Consider the following 17,440-nt stretch of genomic DNA (forward strand, 5'->3'; position numbering starts at 1 on the left):
AAACTTCTCGGTGTGGGCCCTCGAATTTCTCCTCCACGTATCATCAAGAAAAGATCTTATTAAACTAAGTTTTCGGCTATTAAAAAAATCCGCCAGAGAAATTCCGAACCTCCCTATTAGCATTATTGGAGATAATGTTTGCGTTTTTAAGGTTTCAATTTTGAAAAATGGCTGGAGGGGGGATGTCTCACCCAAGCCCTTAGTATTACGAAAGATAGTTAAAATGCCTTTCTAAGATTACAAATCAGAAAAATTTCCTTAGATGGGCCCTCAAATCTCTCCTCCCTCTAACATCATCCAAGATCGTCTAAAACTGCATTCTTAGAGCTACTATTTCGAAAAATAGACAGGGGAGCGCTACCGAACCTCTTCTCCCCTAACATTATCAAAGATCGTCTAAAATACGTTTTTAAAACCACAAATTCGAAAATTTTCCGGGGGAGAAACCCCCGGGCCCCCTTTACTTCGGAGTTAAGATTATACTTACGGCTGGTTCGTATCCGCTTCCTCTTAAATCAAAAGTCCGATACAGTCGACTCAGAACACAGTATTGATTACAGGAATACCACTCTTTGATGCGATGATATATGCACACGTTTATTAAGAAAAAGGGGAAAATTATTGGGAAGGCTACAGCCTTTATTTTAAACTTGCGTCAAATTCCTTTCAAAATGCTCTAGTTAAAGGTGGACTATACTAATATTTGAAAAATTCAAAAATTTTCCAAAGCATCATATTTTTCCAAATGGCCCCCTCCGAGAATTCTGTCTGGATCCGCCCCTGACTGTGGCCGTTCTTGAGTTACAATGAAGTTTGGAAAATGTGTCTTGCACTAATCTTGAGAGCCTTAGCTCTGTGTGCAGGTGCGGAATCCTGTTGGAAGGTCCGTCTTTTGTTTCCAAAGAACTTTTGCGACCCAAGGTAAGACATCTTCTAAAATGCGCTTGTGATACATTTCTTGATCAATCTTTGTCCCTTTATCAACAAAAACAAGTGATATTACCCCACTAGCACATATTCTACCCCAAACCATTAGATTATAGTCGGTGACGCCATTTAACAATAAATGATAATCTTATGGACAATGATGGGTGTTAAACCTCATGAAACTTTGGCATCCCTAAAGAAATCCTTATGCAGGGGATGAGATAAAATATCATTGATTTGCGGCTCAGAGCCGAAAATTTTGTGACACGTTTAAAGCACTGGATTAAGGCTGAAGGTAACCACTTTGAAATTTTTTTAATGTATTAGACCAGTGGTGCCCAACCGGTGGTTCGCGAACCCCTGGGGGTTCGCTGTGATCGTTTGTTCGCCCATGTTACGGTTCCAAGTTATGATAATTTGATAATTTACTCGCCCACGTTATGAAAATTTGCTCGGTAAAATGTTCTTTAAATTGAAAAAGAACAAAATCGAATTTTTGAAAAATCGCTTCGAGGTGTGTCGCGAATTTGCTCTTTCGTATAGTCGTTTTATTCGGAGTACCGCGTTGGGTAAGTTTCCATATTTTTGGGATGGTTTGCCGCTCCGATATGTAAGTGAGAATCAGCACTTTAGTCCCAAGTTTTTTTATTGACATAGAAAAAGGGACACATCACAATTCACATAAATTATATACATCTAGTATAGTATGATTGTTCGAAAAAGAATTGTCCAAGAAAGTCAACGAGAGGCAAGACCCGGAGCTCTCATCGCATCCTTCCTTCTCTCGTCCTGTTCTCCGCATCTCTCTCTTTCGTCCAGTCACCCGGTTCCCACCAACCCCATTCGAAAAGAGCCCCCACATCCGGTCAGGGGTCAGGGGTCAAGAGGGGTGTGAGAGGCGACCTTGACGAGCGTGGGAGCAGCTGTTCACGACACGCCCCCACCAAGAGGGAAAATTAGCTCCTTTTTATAGGGGCTTAATTTCACTAACTGCACATAGTAGCACAAATGTCTAACACTGGAACAAAACACATCAGGCAAAATGACAAATGCTTCAATTTACAATATTTTAATTGCAATCTGCAGGGATACACATTACTATGGAAAACATATTTACAAGCATTTAAAATTATATTCTACTCCAGCCTGGAGAGTGCATCTGCGCTTAAATGCTGTTTCCCAGGACGGTGGGTAATAAAATGGCTCCACCGCTGCAAAGCTAATGCCCAGCGTGTTAATTTAGGACTCTTAGGAGTCGTCTCATTAAGATACTTCAGTGGGTTATGGTCAGTGATAATTTCCACCTGCGACCCGAAAATCCATTTGTCAAATTTATTTAGCCCAAAGAGTATCGCCCAAGCTTCCTTTTCAATGCTAGCCCAATTTCTCTGACTACCTGAAAATTTTTGGCTAGCGAAAGCGATAGGTCGGAAATTTCCTTCCGTATCTAGTTGTGTTAGACAACTACCGACGGCATAGTCTGACGCATCACAGTGCACCTGAAATGGTTCCTCAAAATTCGGGGTGGACAGCGCCGTGACCCGACATAAAGCAGTTTTTAAACTTTCGAAGGCTCTCTCTTCCACCTCTCCCCATCTGACTAAATTCGGACCCTTTTTCTTTGTTAGTTCCGTAAGCGGGGCTGCTATCTCAGCGTAATGAGGTATGTATTCTCGATAAAACCCCATCAGTCCTAACACCGATCTTACCCCCTTTTTAGTAGTGGGCCTGGTTAATCTTTTTATCGCCCCTATTTTTTCTTCGTCCGGCGCATGCTCTCCACTCCCTATTGTATGACCCAAATACTTGATTTTTCTAGCCGAAAAAATACATTTATCAAAGCGCACAGCAAACCCTAAATCTTGCAGGTGCGTTAATACCGCCTTTACGTGTATCAAATGTTCTTCGAATGTTTTTGAGAAAATTATTACGTCGTCGATGTATGCTTGCGCGTAATCTTTATGCTTAGCTAGCGCCCGGTTAATCTCTCTCTGGAATGTACCAGAGGCCCCGGCAAGCCCGAAGGGCATGGTTTTCCATTGATAAACCCCATAATGAGTTGCAAACGCCGTTAGATGTTTGCTCCGTTCGTCCATTTTTATCTGCCAATAACCCCTCAATAAATCTAAGCTTGTAAGATATTGTGCAGATCCAGCTTCAAAAATCAATTCCTGCATGTCTTTCATTGGAAATACCGGAATTTTCGTTACCGCATTCAATGCCCTAAAATCTACGCACATCCTAATAGTTGCATCCTTTTTAGCCACACAAACAATGGGATGAGCAATTTCTGATTTTGATGGCTCAATTAGATCTAACTCTAGTAATTCCCGGATTTGCCTGTCCACCTCCCTTCTATAAGCAACAGGGATGCTGTAGCAGTGCGGTTTCTTATACTCCAAATTGGGTTTTAGCTCAATTTTATGACATCCAACCCCAGCTGGCTGAACTGTTTTTGTAAAAACATATTCATATTGGGTAAGCAAGTTCTTTACCTCGTTTGTTTGTGAGGGAGTTAAATGAGGCATTTTCAAATCACTAACCGCTTTCAGAAAATTACTGCCTTTCTCTGTAGTTGGCATTAATTCTACTTTCCCAAATTCTTCTTCACCCTCAAAAATCACGTTTACAGCATTAGCTCTTGATATATAATGTCGTATTTTATTTTGATGCACATGTCTTTTGGCACCATCGGGCATTTGGATAATAAGAGTGCTTGTTTCTCTTTTCCACTATCGTCGCCGGCCCCTGCCAACGCGCGTAAATTTTATTTGTTGAATCGGGAATTAAAACTACGACACTTTCTCCTACCTCAAATTTTCTATCCGATGATCGTAAATTGTAATAATGCGCAGCTCTTTCTTGAGCGATTTCCGCGGTAATTTCCGCTTCTCTTGCCGCATTTTCTAACCTAGTCTTTAACTGTTGCAAATAACTTGAAACCGGAGTCGTGTTTAATTGCAAATTATCAAACTTTCCCGTCCAAGTATTTTTTAGGATTGCTAAGGGACCCTGAGGTGGCCTGCCATACATGAGTTGAAAAGGCGCAACTCCCGTCGTAATATTGGGTACTTCCCTATATGCCCAAAGAACATAAGGAATTTGCAGGTGCCACCGCCTCCCCTCCTCTCTGATCACATGGTGTAACATCCTTTTTAAAGTTTGATTAAATCTCTCCACTAATCCATTACTCAAAGGATATGCAGGCGTGGAAAATCTAGGGCTCGACCCGATCCTTTTTTCAAATTCCTTCGTTAACTCTGCATTAAAGTTCGGGTCATTATCCGAAGCTATAACATTTGGAATTCCTGTTCGGGGAAAAATTGCTAGTAACGCTTCACAAGTAGCTTTAGCGGTAATACTAGTAAGCGGTACGGCTTCTGCCCATCTCGTATGTTGGTCAACCAAACACAAAATATACTTACGACCCCGTGAGCTGGCTGGCTCAATTGGTCCAATTAAATCAACATTGACCACCTGAAACGGTAAATCTGGACGCGAAACAGGAGTTATTGGGGCCCTATCTGACACTTTAATAGGTTTCCTCAATTGGCATTCTTTGCAGGCTGCGATGAACCTTTGAACATCGGAGCGTAGACCTTCCCAGAAGAATGAATATTTAATTCTCTCTAGAGTTTTCCTCACCCCCATATGACCACCGAAAACGGAATTATGGGCCAAACTCATAACTTCTTCTCTGGAATCCTTTGGAACCACCAATTGTCCCACCTTTTCCCCCAAAACAGTATCCCTATGAAATAAAAAGTTATCTACAACGTAATAATTTCCCTTTCCTTCTTGGGCTTTTTTCCATCCCTCAGCGAGTCCTTCGCACAGCTCCTGCTTCCGGCGAAAATGATCAGCTGTTCGACCACCGAATTCTTCTATCCCATTTTCCCCCGAATTCTGCTCTCTTCCGGTGCTCCCTCCATCCGCCGATCGCGTATCTCTTCCCGAGGTGACCTCAAAATCTTCCTCCCCCACTACTTCTTCCACCGCTTGACCAGAAAGCCCCTTTCGTGGCAAACTCTGCTGAGTTTCCTCCCTTTCTTCTTTTCCTGCCCTACTAGGATTCGTTTTTTCTCCTGAGAACGACTCCTCCGCTGGGGTGGGTGAGCAAATCCCCCCTCCCTCGCCTAGCATTTCAAAAATCTCCGGGGGTAGCAAAATTTCCTCCGCTAACTCATCCGCGATCGCGCAGAGCACTTCTCGATGAGCGCTGATGCCTTCTCCCGTTTCTATTCCTAACGGTACATTCACCAACGGACATTTTACTGCTGGACCAAAAATACCCTTTAAAAATATTGCGGGTTTTCCCTTAGTTTGGATATTTTCTACTAGTTGTCGTCTAATGACGGTAATTTCCGTCCCGGAATCCAATAAGGCCTTTGCATGCTTCCCATTCACACTAACGGGCACCCTTTTTAATTTGCAAAACCGATTTTCTCGGTTACGAATAGGCACACCCAATGAAACCACCTTTGCGACTACCACTTCCTCATCCACAGACCCTTCTGCTGTGTTAACCTGATTAACATTGGCCCTTGGTTTAAATTCCGAGGTTACAGTTTTCCTCTGTGAATTTTTCTGAGGACAATTTCTCTTCAGGTGAAATTTTGAACCACAAGTATAGCATTCCAAATTATTTGGTTTGCTCCTACTCCGCTCAAACTGAGGCGCCGCGGTTTTAACTGAAGCAAAGTTTTTCTTTTCCGTGCCCTTTTCGTCCCGAGGCTTTCCGTTTGAAAATTCGGCCCCCCGCACAGTGGGGCGAAAACGACAAAAACCGCTTAAAAGGGTTTTTTTTTTTCTATACTCAACCAATTGCGGATAAATATATTTGCACAGGCCTATATCTTAGGCAATCAGAACTGGAATTTTAGAGCCCTTCGTCCACTACAAAGCTAAAGATAGCCTTTAGAAGGTGAAGAACCATGAACGAAGGGGATTTAAACAAATTGCTTTGAAGCAATCTATATATATTTTTTCTTATTAATGGCGGGTATATTTAATTTCTCTCGTGTCCGACGATAGTAAAAGAACAAAAAGAAAGAATAATCGAATATTCAAACAGTTAATTGGTTTTGATCAGTACCGAAAACTGGGGAATTCAAAGTTATTTTTTTCAAAACGCTCTACAAAAAAATGTCCTCTTATGTCCTCTTAGAAATTAATATTAATTAGTCACCAATGGTCTGTAGAAATACCCTGAAAAGGAATTAGCTGCGTAAACCTGCGAACTTTGGACTAAGAGCCCAAACAAATCGAGAAAAATCCATTATAACATGCCTGAGTAAACAAACAAGCGAGAGAGGTTTAAAAACACTTTTAAGCGCTTTTTGGCGTTTTCGCCCCACTGTGCCCCGTCCTTTTTGAATCCCATATGATTTTCCCTTAGCAGAAAAAAACACATCGCATTCACGACCTAGTTTTTCCGGCTTAAACCACCCGCTTTCCTGTCGTACACCTATGTGCACCGCTGTTTCTTCGTCCAGCCCTTGGTATATTTTGTCGGCAATTATCAACTGATTCAGTGTATCAAAATCTTTAACTTCCCTTAACTGCAAGTAATACTGCCATAACGCGGTCAGTCGGGTTGAAAATTGACCAAAAGTCTCCCCATCACTCCGTCTGGCCTTTCTGAAATTCTCTAAGCATACTTGCGGAGACGGTTCATACTCTTTAAGCACTATTTTTTTCAATTCGGCATAATCATCATATTTGTCGTCAACTAAATAGGTTAAGAGATTGGCTGCCTTTTCTCCCAGAAGGTTTATAAGTACTTTAGCTTTGTGTTCTGACCCTACCTTTTCGCTTACGAATGCCCTTTCCAGACTATGAAAAAAATGGTTCCACCCGTCCGCTTTGTTCGGAACTCTAAGAGTTAGGACTCGAACTGCTCTAACTAACTCTTCCAAAGTCCTCTCTCTCTGGTAGTTTTCTCCACTAGCAGAATTCCTACGTTCCCTCAATACCCCCTGCTGATTGATTCTCGCCAATTCAATGCGCTCTTCACTTTCTCGTTTTTCACGTTCGCGCTCCCGCTCCTCTTTTTCCTGTTCCTCCCTTCGTAATCTTTCCTCCACCACACTCCCATATATATCTTTTATCCCCTCTTCATCTTTTTTAAAATCATCACTTTCTGTAATTAGTTTTATCAACTCACAAATTTTACTGTAAGGTGTAACCTGCAAGCCCATTTCTTCTGCTAACACCATTAGATCTACCTTTCTCCCTTTCTTTAGGAAAGCCATTTTATTTACTTATTTTAACAATAGCAAAAAGAAATATACTTCAACTAAAACTTTCCCGAGTGACAATATTTAAATATGTTCCAAAATACATTTACGTTAAAGCTATTTCATTAACCACCAATGCATTCAGAATTACAGATAAAAATATATTTTACTTTAAGAATGACATTAAAATTTCTTTTTTAAATTTGCCACCTCTTAGAGCATTCTAATTCTATTAAATATACATTGTTAAACATTACTGACACACACACAGTTAAAGATAGAATAGAATCCCTGCAAAAAGCAAATAAAATGAAAAGAAGCAAATGCCACTCACCACACTCGATTGAAGACTTCGGGATCATCACTACCACTCGTGCGCAGATGAGAGTTTCAACTTAATACCACGAAGACGGTCACACACGAATCACTAGCAGCACACAATTTCTGCTGGAAACCAATTCTTCCACAAAACACGAAAAAGAACACTTTGCGGCTAGTCGAAGGGCTCTTCTGTCCTCATCGTTACGAACGGAATGGAGGCTCATCAGTCGTCCACTGGCGCAACTTTTCGACGTCATCAACAGAAGATGGCTAAATCGACAGTCAATCGGATACCCTTATCGGCATCATCATTAGAAGACGGCTTGAATAACGGTCCACTGGATCCACATCTTGGCGTCATCATCAGAAGACAGCTTGAATAACGGTCATTATTCGGAGCCACGTCTTATAATCCTTGCCAGCAACCAGATCTGTAAACTGCACTCCGATGGAGCTATTTCTCATCATCAGATCATCGTCGCAGCCAAACCAATCCCTCACCGCTGCCGCCAAAATGTCGCGAATTTGCTCTTTCGTATAGTCGTTTTATTCGGAGTACCGCGTTGGGTAAGTTTCCATATTTTTGGGATGGTTTGCCGCTCCGATATGTAAGTGAGAATCAGCACTTTAGTCCCAAGTTTTTTTATTGACATAGAAAAAGGGACACATCACAATTCACATAAATTATATACATCTAGTATAGTATGATTGTTCGAAAAAGAATTGTCCAAGAAAGTCAACGAGAGGCAAGACCCGGAGCTCTCATCGCATCCTTCCTTCTCTCGTCCTGTTCTCCGCATCTCTCTCTTTCGTCCAGTCACCCGGTTCCCACCAACCCCATTCGAAAAGAGCCCCCACATCCGGTCAGGGGTCAGGGGTCAAGAGGGGTGTGAGAGGCGACCTTGACGAGCGTGGGAGCAGCTGTTCACGACAAGGTGCACACCCCCAGGCTACAAACTAATTTTGTGTCAAATTTCATTTAAATCGGCTGAACGGTCTAAGTGCAATGCGCGTCACAGAGATCCAGGCAGACTTTCAGCTTTATTAGCAGAGAAAAGATAACTATTTCACAGTTAAAACCATAGCTTCGGAGTCGATCTCATTTTGGGATAAGAGTCAGGTTCGAGAGCCGAAGGTATTAAATTCAGACTCGGAGATGGAATCGGTCATTTCCCTTCGAGTCAGCAACTCTGCCAATGTTTGGAGTCGGAGTCGGATTTTTTTTTGGGATAAAGGAGTCGAATATATAAGAATCGGAGTCGGTCATTTTTCCTCCGTGTATGAAGTTTTGCCAAAACTATGACGTCAGAGTCGAAGTTGGGGGAGTCGGAATCCGACTAATTGTCTGGCACAGGAGTCGGAGTCAGGTGCCCAAAATTTGTCGGAGTCTGGAGTTTGGCGTCAAGAGCTATTTCCAACAAAATTTGTTTGAAGTAAATCCGCGTTCAAGTACGGAATCTGCATTGACTTTCAGTTTCCCCGTAGGCACTAATGTTAAGGGATTTGAACTGTTCGAAATTGAACGGAAAAATGTTCGAATCAAAAAGATATTTTATATACATGTTTTTCATCAAAAGTTTTTTCCTACAAAGTTTGTTTGAAGCAAGTTCTCTAAGTTCGGAGTTGTCTTGAATTTCCCCGTAGGCGCTAATGATAAGTTTTTTTGAACTGTTCGAAATTGAACGAAAAATAGTTTAAATCAAAAACGGAAATATAGGAATGAGGTGTCCTCATCAAGTTTTTCGATATTTTTTTCCCGCAATATTATAAAGATTCATTAAGCCTTCTTTGATGCTTTTTTCTTTCTCTGACTTTTACTGGGAAAGTAGGCTAAAAAGAAAACTCTCGTCGGCCCGCATGTCAAAAAAAGCCGAGAAACGCTGAACTAAAAGACCTTATTACACACCCGTATTAAATTTTAACTGCATTTATCACTGACATAATTGGAGCAAACCTTCCGAGTAAATTGTTCACATGTAGTACAAGAGATTTTGGTTTTTTGGATTTGGCCCCCAGTTGGTTTTGGTCTTCAGCTGTAGATGGCTTTCCAAAAAATGAATGCGGTTTCGCAAAAAAATGAAAAACAGCTACTGTCAGGCGCTTTGACAGAAAAAAAAAATTAGAAATTAAGCAACTAAACTTCGGGTTCATGTCAGTCGAATTGCAAACTCGAAAATTTGGTGTTACCGAGGACCTCACCAGACTTAACCACCCGGCTTAAATTCGATTTTTCAAAATGTTTTGAGAAAAAACTTTCGCCAGGAATTCCGTTCCAGAAAAATTAAACTGCTGCAGCAATGCGATTGCATTCTTCAACAGTTTAGTTTTAAAAATCGTTTGGAATGTGTGGCGTAAAAACATGCCCGAGTTAGTGTTGAACCATACCTTTAAGCTATGAATTCTGAAAATTCTACTTACTCATTTCTCAAGGTACAAAGAGTAGAGGAGTTCAAAACTATTTGCTTTGTATTTTCTGGCTTATAAATACGTCATTAAAGAAGGGTCATTCCATACAGATTCAACGGATGAGTGCGCTCGACCATTTTCAATTTTTTTGAAACTCATATCCCAAAAAGATGCATATGAATGATGTTTAAAACCACTTTTATTTTTTTCTAACCTTAACCCTTGATTTTTTTAGGTCATCAAAAGTCATTTTCGTAGTCAAAAATGAGACTTTTAGAACTTTGCATTTTGGCCAAAATCTATTTGAATTACATTTATGGCAGTTAATTGTACGCTTTGATGTTAAAGTGCATAAGATGATAGTCTTACATGCTGAGTTACGTGGCTGTAACTTAATAGTTAAAATAATGGCAACAGATTAAAGTTCAAGGTCAAATGTAAAAATTTTACTCATTTCAAAGGGGAATAACTCGCGTAGGGGGACGGAAACACAAAATGAAATATGGCAAAAACTAATCACTGGAACTATATGCTAATAAGAATATGTAACTGTTTCTGTGTGTTTTTTCACCCTTTACAGATTACAGCTTCTCAAAAATCGGAAAAATGACAAAAATAACGTTTTTAGACCCCTGTAAACCAAAAGGGGATGAAATTAAAAATAAAATTTCTTGGCAAATTAAAAATAAAATTTCTTGGCCAATTAAATATTCTATTCAAGTACTATGCATGTTCTATGTATTGTTTTGTGTATTTGGTTTGTAAAAAAGATATAGGTCTTTGAAATTGAGCACTTTTACTAGTTAATTCACACACTGAAACAGAAATAAAAAGTGAAAACTTCATTGCACCTTCTTAAATTACGTAAATTGTGCTCTATATAATATGTTATACTAAAAAAACATATTGTAAGTATTAAAAAAAAATATTTTAATTTGATAACTTAGAAATATGTGAACATGAACGAGTAGTTCATACTTGATTTACAGCTTAAATAGTTAATTTATAGACTATACTGATAATCTACACACACAAATTTTCAATGCATACAAACATATTAACTTATGTAACTGTACATTAACTTATGTAACTTGCCTAAACTCATTCAAAAACATTATCTACATAGTTGAAAGGAAAAAACAGTGCGTTTTTCATTTCTTGCGTCAGTGCAGTTTTAAGAAAATGTACTCACACAGTAGTACTATAGTTCTGATGATGACACAGTATGTGGCGTATACTTTACTCAAATACACAACAAAAATAGAAAGAACTTTGTTAATTTATGTAATCACGAAACGGATGTCAACTTGAGAGCTGAATGGCATTTCTATGCAATATCGCATGGTAATGGACAATGTAAATGAATCAGAGGAACCGTGTAAAGAATTGATGCTACTAAGACTAGCTGGCAAGGAGAACTACGAGAAATCACATTTTAATTCCTACAGAAATGTATACCTTCTGCATTTTTGCTACTAAACATTGTATGTATTCTTGTGATCACTCCATATATTAAACTAACTGAAAAAATGCTGCAAGAAAGGTTTGACTATGGAAATAAACTTAGCTATACAACATCTAAGCATTGCTTTATGCCATTCTATTTAAATATTATCACAGTAATATTATTGTCCCCTAGCAATAGGTATGAAGAATAGTGTGTTACTAAAAAGACTATCAAAAGAAGATGCCCATCATTGTCAAAAAGGTTATTACAAAGCTTGTGTTGATCACTAAATTTAGAGCCCCTGTCATTGTCTTGGTCCTGTCCAACCACATCGTTGCCAATACACGCGAGTAAAGATGCGAATTAAATATTTTGTTCTGTGAATGGCAACACTGAATGGCATTTCATCCTTTGTGATGTCATCGGCAGAAGACATAAACAATAAAAGCGCACCGATTTAGGTAATTTTTAAAAAATATTAAACTTAGTCGAATTATTTAAAAAATGGTCAGATCCTATGTTTTTAAGCATGCTCTTTCAGAAAAAAATAATTTTAAAATTTTGAAAACGACCCCATTGTCAAACAAAATTTGCCGAATAAGGAAATTTTTCGGAGGTCATGGTGATCTCCCATGACCCCCATCTTCCTCAAAACGCATCTATGATTCCTCCCTCTCTTGACGAGGCCTTCCTTCACCAGCAAGTCAAATTTCATGAATCATTCTCTTGGAATGGCTCAAGACTTTCAGCGTGAACGTATTTGATTGTGTCATCGATGTCGGTATACTCGTTGGTTTCGTTCTCCTTTAACTTCCAAACGCTCTTCTTCCGTGAGCTCTTAATCATGCGAGTTCTATAACCCTGCTTCTGGACGGAACGAGTTCTTATTGGGTTTTCTGAAGTCAAACATACAGTACCACCAGGAGCACCCCAAACTCAATTTTTTGGGAGGGCGGTAATTTTCAATTTTGCGAGTGGAACAAATCAATCTCCACACTTTGCTGAATGATAATTTTGCGGAACAGAAGTCCAAATTTTGGCGAATGATATTTTTGCCGAATCGTCAGACAAAATCCTCCTATCGGGATACCCTTTAGTGCAACCTCCGAACTAACTAAGACCTCCCCTTTATAACGCTACAGTATGTAATTAAACTTTGTGATAGAGAGAACTTAATAAAAATTTTAACTCTCATTTGCATACTGAAGACAGATATTTTATTTAACTTTATAAGAGTGCGTTCGTGATTTCTGACGTTTCGGATTTCTAACGTTCGTATTCTCGGCGTTGTACTGCATAGTGAGAAAAATGAAGTTTTCAAAAATATGTATATTCATGCTTTCAAATTTTCTTAACCTTTTGTTTCAAATATGAGTGCCCATATTTTCAAACAGTGTTGAATTTTTTCATACTCAAAAATGAGTACGTAGCTCGGTTCATACTCAATTTTGAAATTATTCCATATATAAAAATGAGCACAAATACCTCAAATGAGCACATGTTGGGGTTTGAGTATTTGATGAGTAATTTGAATGTTTCAAATTTGAATATCACATAGTCGGAGCCATTTTAACTCGACGATATGTTCAAATTTGAGTAGTTTTTCGGCGTTTTTGAAATCGTTGTTCTTAGAGTGTAGGTTGGTGGAAGTAAAGTGCTTAGTCGGTGAATATCATAACTTCTGGGTGGAGCGCATTCAGGAATTTAGCACTTTTTTTTAGTGGTGAATTTACAATATTGCAATTGCGAATTGTCCCCACGATATAGGACACCCGATGGGGTGTCCAAAAAGGCGCATCAGAAATATCTGACGTAATTCTGATCCTGTCTAAGGCGAGCGCAAAATTCCGTAGCAACCCCCCCAAACTGTAATTTCCGCCACTGATTGTTTATGAAAGCCTGACTGATGATTCAATAGAATTTTCTCTTCCTTTTCAGAAATTACAATTTAGATGAATATTCTGAAGCTCTTGTCATTGGGACAAATCAAGATTGCAACTCTGTATTTAATAAATGCGAGTTATGAGGAATAGACCAGTGCTCGTTTTAAACGAGCCGAGAGACTTTTAAAGTGAATGAGACTTCAATAAGATAACCTGCGCAAAGATAATCTGCGAGGATCAAACAGGACTTTTGATAGTTCTTTGCCAGTGAAGTTCTTTTTAATTTTATGCCTAAATGTGATTGTAAATTTTGTAGTTTGAGGTGTGTGTATATATGTTTTTGTTTTATGGTATGTGGAATAAAAAATTTAATATACTTAAAATGTTTTATTGTCAATTCAGAAACACAACAGAAAAATCGAGGGGAAAGGAAGAGACAAAGTGAATTAAAATGGACGTTGCATTTCGAAAAATCGGTCAAAAAAATTTTTTTTGACCTCAATTTGGATAATAGTCGTTTTTTTTTTTTTTTTTAAATATATTATTTTTACGAGACTTAAATTAGAAGAAAAAATAAATGTGGTTAAATTTTCAATGTAATGTTAAATAAAAACCTTGGCCATTTCAGTAATGGCTCTTGAGGTTCTTGATTTCTTCGAAGAAATTTGAAAAGCTTTAAACTTTTTACAAAATCAAACTGAAAAATTTTTAGTATTTCCTAAACTACAGATTTGCTGTCGAGAAAGGCATACAATTTGTGCTTTGAAGGAAAAAAAAATCATAAAAAATGGTATGGAATAAGAAATTGGCCCGTATAAACTTAACTAAAAGTTTCATAGTCATTTCCCCTTGTTTGACTGAGCCAATTTATCATTCTGAACAATTTTTACAAATTTTTAATACTTCAGAAAGATTTAAAAGTTTTGAACCTGAGTGTAAACGACATTCCTTCAGAAAGATTAGTCCCAAAAGGTAGCAATAAGTAGTGACTACTGACTACATTTCGAAAGTAGTTCGTAGTCACTATATATTGCGATATGAAATATCGCCAAATTTAACATGTCTATGGAGTAATACGCAAGTATTAAATTAATGTTTCACTATATAGAATAAGTAGAGAGGGTGGGCACCAAATAAATTTCATACCCAGTGTCGTCAGAAATGATAGTCGCCCCCCCCCCCTTTGAGAAATTAAAGTATTTACATACGTAAGTGAGCGTGGTTTTGGTATTTGCATTGAATAACCGAACTTACCCCCTCCCCCCAATAGGAAAACATTGAAACGATGGGTATGAGCCGACCCATTTTTGGCTAATGGTAACAAAGGACTTCGAGTTTATCCGCCGAAAACTGAATACATAAATTAAAACTTTAGAGTAAACATAAAAATAAGTCATATTAACAACTAGTCGACCCGTGCGGGATTCCGCACTCTTGCTTCGAATCGTTTCATGCGTGGCATTTCTCTCTTCAAAAATTTCAGAGAAGAACATGAAGAACGATCGAAAAATGTAAACGCACAAAAGAAGGCATGTTATTTGAAGACATCAGCAACAAAACCTCGTTAAGTACAACGTTGTGATCATCGCTCACCTTTTGGCTGTACGTCTTTTCAATGTAATTTTTTAGGTGTACAAAAACTGCCGTAATTCTAGGGGTTAATACCACGAAATAATTGCACTGTTTGCTTCATAGAGATGGTTTCCTCTTATAGTAGGGGGGCATACTACATTCCGTGGGAAATTTCGTGAGGAAATTGTGAGACCAACTTTAATATACTCCTTATGGTCAATATAACTATGCCTCACCGGGTGTTTTTCTTGAATTCATGTCAGACGGCCTGTATGACGTCATCAATCCAAGATGGCGGCTTTGATGAGTTTTTGAAATTATGAGTTTATTTTTGGGTATTTTGTGATAATTTTCTGGTGAATTTACTTGATTAATATTCTATTCACCTTCTTATTATAAATTAAAAATAAATAATTTGATTTATTTATTTATTGACTCATTTTTAAAGAAAATTCTGATAAATCCTTATTTTTTTACCTTGGCACACTTTAATTAGCAACTTAAAAGTATCTCGGGTGAGCTTTCGCAGTTAAAAATACTTTTATTTTTCAGGCTAAGATCACTAAACATTAGTACAGTCGGACCTCGTTAATTCGAACACGATTATAATGAACTACTGCTAAAGCGAACTATATTTGCGGACCCAGTCCTTCTGTTGAAAATCACTTAACACACTCAACACTATTGTTTTTGGGATAAAACAAGCTACTGTTGGGACAAATTTACTTTGAAGGTCCCTTTGAGCTCGTTTTAACGAGGTTTGACTGTGTAATTGTTTAACAGAATTCCTAATAACCTGTATAATTGCGCCTAACAAGGAGCTTTTCTTACATCTTTTAGAAGGCACCCCAGTAACGCAAAACAGTCCCCTGCAGGACGATTTTCTGACCCTCACCCTTGTAGTCCAGTCAAATTAGGTCATGACCCGGACATTCAAAAAAAAAAAAAAAAAAAAAAAGAATGTGCACCTATACCAAGTTTTTCAGTATCATGATATCATGATACCTGACTGATATGAAGCGTCTTAAAGTTAAGCATCCAAACCTTTGGAATGAATTTATGGAAGGAAAATGGCTTTAGAGTCAGATGAAGCTTTAGAGCAAGATAATAGGAGAATGAAAGTAATTGGTGGAATAGTAAATATTACTCAAAAAAAGAAAAATACTTTAGCGCGATTTTTTTTTTTTTTTTTCTATTTTGACCTCACCATAGCTGGCAAGGCTTTCTGATAAATCTAAAGCAATGATTGGATTAAATGAAATGTTAAAGAGTAAACATCATCATTTGGCAGGTTCAAGAGGAAAGCGAAAACATGAAGATGTGCAATCTATGTATAATGCTATCAGAGTATCAACAAACCCTATAACATATGATGGAAGTGAACTTATTAACACAACAACAAAGTCTGTACATAGTGAAGTCACACAAACAGATGTATTAAGCATTTTAAACAGAGGCCGTGAAATGTACGCCACTTTCAAACGAGAGAGAATTGAAACTGAAAATATAAACTTCTGGGCCCCGATGAAGAAAGAAAAAATAAATCTATGTAAAAATAGCATGAAAAAAGTTGCAACAAATATAGCTGGCCTTGTTCTACAGTTAAAAGCTGATCGATCGTTATTTACCCGTTTGCTAGTTGTATCGAGGAGCCGAGCAGACATTGATTTAAAAGCAGCACTTGGTGCATATGAATTTTCGGCTGTTCCACAGTCTATGTTTAATTTGGACGGATCGATAAAATTGTCTCAAAACAAATCAAAGTTAATAAAGAATTTAGAGAAATGTAGCTCAGAAAAAGTAGACAGAAGCATCAAAGATTCTTTACCGAACCCCATGAAATACTCAAACATACCGAAGCAGATGAATAGAAAATCTTACAGTGTTGCTGTTATTGATGGAATGGCTGAGCTACAATCAATGAAGAAATCAGTGCTAGTTTAAACATGTAATGATTTAGCTGCAGAAGTTAATAATAAGATCAAGGAAATTCTTTTAAATTATGAAGAAACACACTTATTGTTTGACACATATATTGAAAACTCGCTGAAATCTGCCATGCGGAAAAAAAGGGTGAGTACGTTAACATATAACTGATTCTACTAACATTAAAAATGTACAGATGAAGACCCTAATTTCTCATATAAAAACAGAGGATAATTTGACAGCTTATCTGGCGGATAAAGCTTTAATTTACGCACGCAGCATTGAAAATGCTGGAGAAGTGAAGCTAAATTATCATTAAAAGGTGTTGTGACTGAACTGCAAAGCAGTCATGAAGTGGCAGATGTTAAAATAATACTGCACTGTCTTCATGCTTCTAGAGAAGGGGCAACCAGTATTCATACATATTCCCCTGATACCGATGTATTTTTACTAGCATTGTTCTGGTTGAAATCATTTCACTGCCCACGCTCATTTTTGACTGGTGTAGGTAGTAATCGAAGAATGATCGATCTAACCAGCATTGTGACTGCAATAGAACCCGAAAAAACTAAAGCAATATTAGGACTCCATGCTGTATCAGGATGTGATACAACAGGTTCACTTGCTAGGAAGGGGAAACCATCTTTTTGGAAAATTTACAAGACAGCAGACAAAGATACTCTTGATGCTCTGAGTAATCTGGGGTCAACCGAAGAATT

The sequence above is a fragment of the Uloborus diversus genome, chromosome 6 (genome assembly GCF_026930045.1).
Source record: "Uloborus diversus isolate 005 chromosome 6, Udiv.v.3.1, whole genome shotgun sequence".
Lineage (NCBI taxonomy): Eukaryota > Metazoa > Arthropoda > Arachnida > Araneae > Uloboridae > Uloborus > Uloborus diversus.